Here is an 11,288-nt window from a genome sequence, read left to right on the forward strand (position 1 = left end):
TCTGACTAGGAGCTGTTTCTTTAAACAATGACTACTTAGGCTTTGCTTAAAGATTTTCAGTGAAGAAAAACCATCTACCTCTCAAAACAGCCCCTTTGAGAGAAACTTCATAACAGAAACATCATGCTAATGAACTGAAGAGATTTTAGTGGTAGTGGCAGGGGAGGGAAGTATTGTATTTGAAGTGGGATACATAGGTTCACTCTCACTTCTACTACAGATGCCAAGCATTATTGTTTTTAAGTATAATGTTTCAGTGCTTTTGTTACACACAATTTAGAATAAGAATTTCATCAAGTATCCTTTTTTGGGGATAAGAGAATTATGAATTTTAATGACTTGGCTTTCTATTTATCCTTTAATGTTCTTTGTATATTGCTTGTATTACAATTTCTCATGGTTCCATCTTGCTTGAGAACCAACTTAGGATGTTTCATAACAAAACATTTTTAATGTCCTTAAGTGACTATTGATCCAGTGTGAAATACACTGCAGAAGTAAACACCAGTTCAGCCTCATCCACATGCATTTTGATTAACCACAATGTTGATTCATAATGCATTTTTCATACATTTAGTGTCTTGAAATTGATGACAAGAAATCAAATTGATTATTATGGACAACATGTTGCTAAATTCTCTTATCTAGCTAACATCTGCATCTAACACATAGGGCTGCACACAAATCTTTTCTTAATTAAATTATCTGTCAATTAATATCTAAATGTTTGCTACATTTACTGCCCACTTTCATTGACTTAGTTTTGTATAATTGTCTGTTGCTACATTATCTCCAATAGAGAGAAATTTTTTTTTAGTTTTTTCTTCAACTTTTATTTATATTTTTTAAGGAAAAGAAATTATGATGTGTGAGTTAGTAATTCAGGGGGAGAAATGCCTATTTTAATATTATATAAAACCTAATTGCATCCTAATTTCAGTTTGGATCAAAATTTTATCAACTTTTTGTTCTAAGGGTGGACAATTGGACTATTCAATGCCCACTCTGTCATTGCCTCTGGGCTTAGGACATGAAGAGGAGAAAAGGCCAAAAAAGATATAGATAAAAGGGGAAGAAGAGGTTATACAGCTTTGATATTTTGATATCTTTTATCCTTTCCTCTCTCCTTCTCCCAAACTTCTTATGCCTTGCCTACTCCCTTTCCAGGAAAATTCTTTTTCAAGAATTAACAAACATTTTAGGACGTTCCATTCTGTGTGTTAGCCCAGTACTAGGCAAGATTAGGGATGGAAAGATCATGGACTTAGAACTACAAGATAAACCTCAGAGGTTACTAAATCTAATTCCCTTATTTTACAACTGAGGGAACTGAGACTTCAGGAGGCTGACCTTAGTGTGATTTCCTTTTTGAGATACTCCTTTCTTAAATAGAAGAATCATTTGTTAAACACTGTATTAAAAATGTAGTTGATTGTAATTCTTTTTTATTTATTTGCATGACAGGCAGTGCAGTATAATTAGAAATGTCAAGCTTGCAACACTACAACACTCCCAGGTACAGCCAGAATCAGATTAAACTGTAATTGGGAAATATTTAATGAGATAGCTAAAAGTATAACTAAAAGATAACTAAAAGAATAAAAAATTTAGGTTATCATCACATCTAAAAAATTTAAGTCACTATCTGGCTAACTGAGATCCTTTTGTAAAATTAGTGCTTTTTTGTTTCTGTTTAAATTTGTCACCACTGGTATAGCAGATGTAGAACTTCCTTCGAATCAGAAAATCCTGGTTTTTAAATCCTTTTTCTAACACATATTGACCTTGTGATCCTCTTCAAAGAGCTTAAATTTGGAGTGCTCTACCAGAGTTATTCAACTCTTGGCTACAAAACTCCCCTGTGGCTTGGAATCACAGTAAAATGCAATTGAGAAATATTTTAAAAAATAAAATTGTATCTAGTTAATATTAATTTGCGGTTTTCTAAAACAAAAGGAAGCCTGCATGGATAGTTTCTATTTGAATTTAATGCCATTGTTCTAGGACTCTCTCTCTGAGAAAAAAAAATTGCAGAGAAGGTGCCAAACCTCACTGGGAGGAGTTTTCTGATTCAGTGAAATTTCACATTTAATCCCTATTCTTTGCTTGAATATGTTAATAGCTTTCTTTATGTCACTGATGCTTGCAACCTCATAGTTCCATGTTACAAAATTTCTTTTGCCTTTGAAGCCTTTGCTTGGGGTTGGAGAACCACCCCACAATCCCCCAAAATTATAATGACTTCTTACAAGGTCACGCTCAACATAATTTTTCATACCTAAACTGGGTATGTTCCCATCTTGATACAATTAAAATCTCTCTAAGTCACTGATAATTTGGCATCCTTAAGTTAATTATAAGAACCTGTACATCATAGAATCCTCTCTTTCTAAAAGTCACTTGCATCTGAAATTGAGTGTCTGGGATGAGTGCCAAAGCCAAAATGCAGGAAAGCCCAATCATGAGGGAAAAAAGACTGTCCACACACTCACACATTCAAGCACAAAAGATCTGGTCAGTTAGAGGTTCTAAATTTTAAAACTGATAAGAAATGAGACTTTACTTTATAGTTTAGCAGTGGAACTTTTTCTCTGGATAAACAAGAATAATCCAGCCTCTAATGGAATTGTTGTCTGTGACTCTCCCAATGAATAAGTATGATCAGTCCTCAACCCTCAACATTTGCATATTTAACTTTCACAACTTTAGACATTTATCTGTGATTTTATTGGTAATCTCATTTTTACTTTCCTAGTGGAGGTGCACACAGTTATTTCTGGCAGAGAGAAAAAAGAGAGGCATGAGGCATGCAAGTTTTTGGAGTGGCTGGAATTCTACAAGGTACTTCACTGGTCTTCATTCAATTATTATAAAGAGCATCCCATGCACTCATCACATCTTTTCATTTTTCTGCCTTTAAAACTCAAGTTTTGTGATGCATTCATACCCTCAAAATATAGTGCAATTCCTGGGTTTAAATCTCTCCTCAGACACTTACTAGTTATGTGACCTTGGTCAAGTCACTTAACCTGTTTGCCTCAGTTTGCAGCTCATTCTGTCAAATGAGCTGGAGAAGGAAATGACTAACCCTTTCAATATCATTGTCACAAAAGCCCCACATGACTGAAATAACTCTACAACAACAGGAATCCTTTCCTGATCCCTTAATTCTAATGCCTTCTTTCAGTTCATTATCTCCAATTTGTTCTGTAAATAACTTGTTTGCAGATAGTTGTTTACATGTTGTCTCCCAATTAGTCAAACTCCTTGAGGTCAAAGGGACTGCCAGTTGCCTTTCTTTTATTCCCAATACTTAGCATAGGAACATAGTAGAAGCTTAATAAATATTTAGTGACTGACTAAAAGTATTCAAGATACAATTTTCCTTTGATTACTTTGCTTGCTTTTCCAAAATCTTGTTGTATTGTCTAATTGTTTTCATTTTCTGTAATGAAATTATCTTTTGTTTCTATGATTTATTCTTTGACCAACATATTCTTCAGAATTAAATTATTTATTCTCTATGTTTGTATTCTTTCTTTTTAATACACCTTTTTGGATATAATTTTCATTGGTTTATGCTCAGCAAAAATGTTCAATATTTCTGCTTTTTGCTTTGTTTTATAATTTTATAATTTTCTTATGACAAACCCATACTAATTTTGTTAGCTGTGCCAGGAAATATATCAAAATCCTCTTTGAATTTTCTGTGCATAATATTCCAAAGTAACTGTTTGTTGTGGGATATAATTTCACAGGAACTCTTCTGGAAGGATAGGGTAGATTTTAGATTCTCCTTGCTGGCAGTGTCATAAAATACATCTTAAGCTTTTATTCTAGTACTTAAACAAAAAATATTCTTGGGAAATACCACACAGCATATAATTATTCATAGGAACGAACACTGTTTAGTGACTTTGATGGGGAGTTGCTCTCAAGCAAGTGAAAATGACTTGTGCTGTCTCAGTATGACTTGTGGCATGGTTTGCCTGGATTTCCTTTACACTCAATAGCAATAAAATGAAACTTATTGTGTTTTTAGCATTTATTTTCATCTTGTATGCTGTACTGTTTTATCATTCAAATGTTTTTCTTTTTTATTAATGATTTTCACAAGCTAACTTTTACTTGTAATATGTCTGTATGGTATGCCATGGTTGAGTGACCATTGGCTGATGAGTGGTCTGTCAACTTTTTATAAAAACTGTATTCCCACTCATTGCTGATGGATGATCTGTGCCACATGCTTGTCCCCTTGACCCTGGAGAAATGCTGCAGTTTTCCTTAGTCTTTCATCAGATGAAGCCAGTGTCTAAGGCACTGTGCCCACCCCACCCCCCATCCCCACCCCAGCCCCTCCTTGATACAAGCTTTTTCTAAAGTTGTCAGATTTGGAACAGATGCTCAAGCCTTAATGCTTCAAGGTATAGATCTTTTAGCAGATGCTGTAACCATTATTCGGGGTCCTAAGGGGAGAACTGTGATTAGTGAACAGAGTGGGGAAATCCCATAGGTCACAAAAGATGGTGTGACTGTGGCAAAAACAATGGATTTGAAGGACAAATATAATGATAGTACCAGGTTAGTTTAGGATGTTGCCAATATTACAAATAAAACTGGGTACTATCATTGCCATGGTTCTTGCATGGTCCATTGCTCAGAAAGTCTTTGAGATTAATAAGGGAGCAAATCAAATAGAGATCAAAAGTTGATTGTAGATGCTGTCATTACTGAGCTTAAGAAGCAATCGAAACCTGTCATAATCTCTGAATAATTTGCTCAGGTGGCTACAATTTCTGTAAATGGAAACCAAAGCATTGACAACAGTATCTGATGCAATGAAAGAGTTTGGGAGAAAGAATGGAAAAACATTGAATTAGAAGTTATTGAAGGTATGAAATTTTGTCAGAAATTTCATGTCTCTGTAGTTTATTAATACAGCTAAAGGCCAGAGCTGTAAATTCTAAGATACCTGTATTCTCTTAAGGGACAAGAAGGGTGAAAAATCCAAATTGAAAAGTGTATTCAAGAAATCACTGATAGGGGTGGCTAGGTGGTGCAGTGGATAGAGCTCCGGCCCTGGAGTCAGGAGTACCTGAGTTCAAATCTGACCTCAGACACTTAATAATTACCTAGCTGTGTGGCCTTGGGCAAGCCACTTAACCTCATTGCCTTGCAAAAACTAAAATAAAACCCACTGATAGAGATTATTGCTAAAGGCTATGAAAAAGAAAAGCTAATTGAATGTTTGGTAAAACTTTTTGATGAAGTAGCTAAAATAAAGGTTGGTGGAACAAGCAATATAAAAGTGAATGAAAAAAAGATCAAGTTACTGATGCTTTAGAGTCATTAATTTTAGCCAATAAAAATATAAAAAATGCAATAGGAATATTTGAGAAAACAAGAAAAATCCCTACAATGACCATTGCTAAAAATGTGAGCTTTGAAGGTTCATTGATAATTGAGATGATTTTACAAAGCTCCTCAGAAATTGGTTGTGATGACTTGCTTTGAGATTTTTTCAAATCTTATTGAAAAAGAATTAATTGACCCAAACCAAATTTGTAATAACTGTTGGTGATAAGGTATTTTTGTTCATTAAAGCAGCACAGCAGTTTTTTTTTTTTTTTTTTTTTTTGGAATTGATTAAAGAAGAGAAAGAACCAGTCTTGGGAGAAATGATTGGCATGGGTAGAAGCATGGGAGGCAGCATGTTCTATTTTCCCATAATAATGCTCTATCTTTATGAACTGTGATGCAAACAAAACTTGAGTTGTGTTCTTTGCTTACTTCAGAGAAGTCAGCTGGAGGGAGGATTGAAGTAAAGGCTATTATTTTAAAAAATCACTATAACCATCAGTTACTGGTTTCAGTTGAAGAATTTGTCATGTTTTACTACTGTCATTATTCATGCCTACAGATAAACTTATTCTGCATTTTTGAATAAATATATTTGTATCTTCCTAATACTGGATGTGAGGTCCATTTACTAATGTTCTGTTTTCAATTTAAAATTTCTGAGATATTTTTAATATTATACTGTTAAATTAGAAATTCACTGTTTGCTCTCACTGGAAGGAAAGTGCAGAAGCAGTCTGTAAAAAGGTTAAAATTGTATATAAAGTAGAGAAATAGTTCATTAGGTGATGAAATTTTTGTATTAAAATCATTGAAAGCTAAAAATAATTCCAATAATTGTTTTCCAATCAATTACTTTCTATGAGCTGGAGTCTTTGACTTGAGTTAGTTCCATGTTGGAGACTCTTAAGGCAAAAACAGATATTCAGACTTCTGTAGGAAGTTAACATAAATATCTTTCATGATCACAGTTCTGGAACAGCTCCACTAAGGAGAGATGACTGTGGGGTGCTTCTGACTGGTTGAATGAGGTCTTACCTTGTTCTAAGACCACTGGGGACAGGAACCATTTAGCTTTCCTTTAATTCTCTGTCTAGGTTTCTTTTGTCCCTTATATTTGGATTTCAAATATTTTTCTAGTTTACTAACTTGTTCATCTTGAATGCTTGAAAGTTGTCCATTAAGTCATTCTGGGTTGTAAATTTTTTTAAAATTCTTTTTTCTTTTAGAATATCATATTCTAACATTTCTTCTTCTTTGGCACTTTTGATTATAGTTTTTTAAAAATTCTTTTATCTTTTAGGATGCCACATTCTAATATTTCTTCTACTTCATTGGAGCATTGGCTTATTTGATCCCTGACTGGTTCCTTGATACATGGACTCTGTCTAGCTCCTTGAAGTACTTCTTCTTTGGCCTGGAAACTGGATTTTGGCTAGGACATTTTTGTGTATTTTCAATTTTCAGCTTTTTTTTCCCACCAGCTGGTAACCAATGTTAAGTGTTTCTGTTTTTATTTTGCCTATTGGTTTTAATTAGAGCTACTATCTTTATAAGAAGTATATGGTCCTTTAGCATTTTTTTATATCACCACCTATCTAGAAGTCTCAGTACCAAATAATTTTGATGACTACTAATTTATAATATAACGAAATTAGGTAATACTAGTCTTTTTCTTCATAACCTGCTTTTATAATTTCTTTTGAAAAATCTAGAACTGGGGTGGCTAGGTGGCATAGTGGATAAAGCACTGGCCTTGGAGTCAGGAGTACCTGGGTTCAAATCTGGTCTCAGACACTTAATAATTACCTAGCTGTGTGGCCTTGGGCAAGCTACTTAACTCTGTTTGCCTTGCAAAAACCTAAAAAGAAAAAAAGAAAAATGTTCTTAAAAGTTATCTTTTTCTATTTTTGCTCTTGTTCTAAAAATACTTCCTTGGTGTTTTGAGTATTTTGGTACTATATTTCAAAATCAATTTAGGTAATATTGTCATTTTGTCATATTGTTGTTCTGAAATCCCTTGACATAGTGTCTTATTAGTCCTGTCAGACAAGACATGGGGACCCCTACCCTTCTTTCTCTAATCAGAATTTCACTTGGTATCTGATACTTAATAAATATCTATTGACTGACTGAACTAACCTGCTAAATGATCTCTCCTTATTTATCTTGCTTTGAATCCCTTTTAATGACTTTTGCTGGTCTTTCCAGGTTAAAGATGATTCTCTTTGGTTGAGAAATAAAACAAATGAGTTGTGTGATTCTACCATTTCTCCTTTAACTATTATCTTACTCTGTTCACCATGTTATCTGATGCCATTGATATTTGGCAGCTAGATGGCACAGTGAATTGAATCCTAGGGCTAGGATCTGAAAGATCTGTGTGCAAATCTAACTTTAGACACTTTACAATATTGATGACTTTGGTTAAGAATCTTCTGTTTACCTTGGTATTCTCAACTGTAAAATGGGAAAATAAATAGTACTCACCTCCCAGGGTTGTTGTGAGGATCAAATGAAATACTATTTGTAAAGTACTTAGGCTCTGGCACATAGTAGGTATAGAGACGTTAGCTTTTATTCTTCTCCCATTCTGACTTTAAAAAGCCCTTTATTGTCTTTAGCATTTATTGGTAGCCTTGATTCACTTTGAACAGTATTGTCTTTGGTCTTTGTCTAATAAGATCTGCCACATTTTAAATTAACTTGGTTGTTTCTATCTTTTTATGTTGCCTGTGCAACCTCATCAGTTCCTTAAGACAATCTCTTCATTTTTTTCCATTAGAATTGTTTCAGTTTACAATTTTAGAATTCAATTCCCTTTTAGATTGACTTTATCTATTGGTAAATCTGTATATTTCCTCTCTCTAAATCTAGAGTTCATATTATGCTACATGTGTTTTTTTTCTTTATCATGAATTTTAAAATAGAACAATTACTTCTTTCAGATTCCAATTGTTTCTACCTATACCACCAGTTCCTCCTTGTTCATCAGAACTGGAATAGCAATCTAATTTTTCTGTCACCTTCCTAGGATCCATTTTCTCCATTCTACTTCCCCCTCCCTCTCCCATTCTTGCCATGCTTAGATTGCTATTTTTACCAATTGTGGAAATCTGTCTAGAAAAGACTGGCAATGTTACATAATGTAAGAGCACTTGACTTATATCAGGAAGAATTGGGTGTGATTGCTATCTCCAAAATATGCAAATTTTCTGATCAACAAATCACTTACTCTTTCTAAACCAGAGTTTTAGCATTTGTAGAATGAAGACAATGATACTTTTAATATCTATGGGCCTCAAGGTGGAGCAACAGATAGAGTACCAGGCCTGAAGTCAGGAAAGCTAATTATTCTGAGTTAAAATCTGACCTCAAATACTAGTTGTGTGACCCTGGGTAAGTCACTTAACCTTATTTGCCTCACTTTCCTCATCTATAAAATGAACTGGAGAAGGAAATGACAACTGCTGCAGTATCTTTGCCAAGAAAACCCCAAATGTGGTCCCAAAGAATCAGACACAACTGAAACAATGAAGCAGTAACAACAACAGATAATATCGACCTTTGAGGGTTTTTTGTTTTAAAGAGAAGTTAAGTTACATAAATTTTGCATAGATTATGATTTATGTTTCAGCTATTATAATTTCTAAAACTCCGTGACGGTAAACACTGTGTATGGCTTTTTAAAACCATATCCTCACCTTCTAGCACATTGTCTTATGCATGTTAACTACTTAATAAATAGCTATAAATAAATGATCATATAATAGAATTGGATTAACTAGTGTATCCAGATTGAAGAGGGAGAAAAGTAAAATAAGAACAAGAATTTAATAGATTGGGTGATTTATAATTTATCAAGGAACTAAAGATCATAATGATAACTAAGAGCAGGTTCAGGAATAAAAGTATGAGGATAAAAATGATTTTGTAGGCTGATTAGTTTTAAATAGTGGTAACTTCTAGAATTCATCAACCCCAGTAAGTAGCTGAAGTAGAGTAGATCATTGAACTCTGTGAGGTTGAAAAATTTCAGGATCAGGGTGTTGGATGAATAATGGAGTAAGATAAGATGAAAATAGGGGATAGGCTTGAGGGAAAAGCCATAAACCAGTCTTTGATTCATTGAATAAGATGAGAACTTATCTGAAGTTCAGTAGATACTATATTATCCAATATTTCCAATTTTAAAGTAAGTATTATGAGGACTTATCAGGACTGGCATCTGAAAGTAGATATGAAATATAAGAAGCATACTTATTCTTTTTTTCTAGGTCAACAAGTTAGGGAATATATAATAAAGAGAAGTTAGCACTGGAAAGAATAAAGGAGGGTTATGATATTCTTAAGAGAAATGTAGGATCAGTGTAACTAGGATTTGCACTTAAGCAAAGCACTTTTGATGGTGTCTGCCTCCTTGGAGAAATGGGTAGGGGTTTGTTTCTGTGAGTTTTGATGACATAGAATAGGATCATTTTGGAGAGAGATTGGACCCTGTTGACGTTCTTATACCTTGCACTTCTAGGCATTCTATAACTTGTACTGGCTTGCTAACCATGTGAGAAATGATAGACTTTTGGGCTATATATTAGGAACTGGAGGTGGCTTTAGAAAGTACTATCAATGAGAGACACTGTTTACTTTTCTATTTGCTTTTGTTGAATCTCCTAGACCCCTTTAATAATAAAAACTGGTGAGATCCCAATGTTGTATGGAAGGGGTCTTGACATACTACCACCTAATTCTACATGTGGCCCCATGGAAACAAACCTTGGTCATTTTGTCCCACCTCTTATTCTTTTTCATTTTAGGTGAAGAGATTAGAGACTCTGAATATATAAGTTTCAAAAGGTCAGGAGAGCAAGACTTTGGGTATCAAGGTATCCTGGATCACCAGATTCTAAATTTTGCAACCAAGTCAACATTGCTGACCCAAGGAACAAAGAATTACTTTCAGGTCCTAGACTAATGGGGGATGAGATAGCATTGATTCACAGTTTTGTCACATCTGATTATGAACTTGGGAACAATGTCATATAGAAACTATGAAGAGTGAGCCCAATTTCTTCATAGAGTGATTGATGTAAGATAGGGATTGTTCTGTCTGAGGTTTTGGGAAGAAATATTTTTGCTTTTGCCCTTGTTATATCTTTTAAGTAAATATCCTTTTGTAAAAGCAATCTTGAAAAGTAGGTAAATGGAACTGTGTCCTAACTAGTACTAAGACCTATCAGTGGGCAGAAGAGGAACAATTCAATAAGAGATGTAGAAAACACTTGAGAATATAAAGACCATTTCACAATTTGAGTGATCAAGCCCAGGAAAGATTTTTACAGATGTGAAATTTTGATCTTGGTCTTGAAGGAAAGGGAAAAATTTGGAAAGGCAAGAAGGACTAAGGATAGTCTAAGCAAAATGGGAAAACTGGAGGCTGAGATAGTCCATAACACAGCATGGTAGAATATAGTAAATAAAATCAAATAGTAATAGCCCTCAACTCATTATATGGGATAATAGCCTAATATTTCATGATATAAGTCTCTTTCTTTTGGCTGGAAATTTTTAATTGAATGAAAGGGCTATAGTATGAATAAATTGATTATTTAGAAGTTGATGAGATAAGACGGATGCTTGCTTGTATGAAATTCACTCTAGTTCGTTATTTTGCTAAGAACATGGTTGATAAAGACCAATCTTTTACGTATATTGTGTAGCTTTAGAATCCTGACTTATTTTCTCTCTTGACCTAGGCTGGAGGGAAAGCACACTTCCCCTATTATACATGGTCTTGAAGAATTATCTTGGGTTAGTGAGTAGTTAAGGGTCAAAGCCCAGGTTCACAATGTCAGTATGTATCATTGGTAGGACGGAGCCCCACATCTTCTCAACTCTGAATCTAGTATCTATTTACCACTCTACAATATATC

At 34.2% G+C, this 11,288-nt stretch overlaps 1 pseudogene; it reads left to right on the forward strand.

Annotated features, from left to right (window-relative positions):
- The first annotated feature begins 4,269 nt into the window (after positions 1 to 4,269).
- On the forward strand, positions 4,270 to 5,756 carry LOC141499027 (60 kDa heat shock protein, mitochondrial-like; annotated as a pseudogene).
- Positions 5,757 to 11,288: the final 5,532 nt, after the last annotated feature.

This window comes from Macrotis lagotis, chromosome X (assembly GCF_037893015.1).
Source record: "Macrotis lagotis isolate mMagLag1 chromosome X, bilby.v1.9.chrom.fasta, whole genome shotgun sequence".
Classification (NCBI taxonomy): Eukaryota; Metazoa; Chordata; class Mammalia; order Peramelemorphia; family Peramelidae; genus Macrotis; species Macrotis lagotis.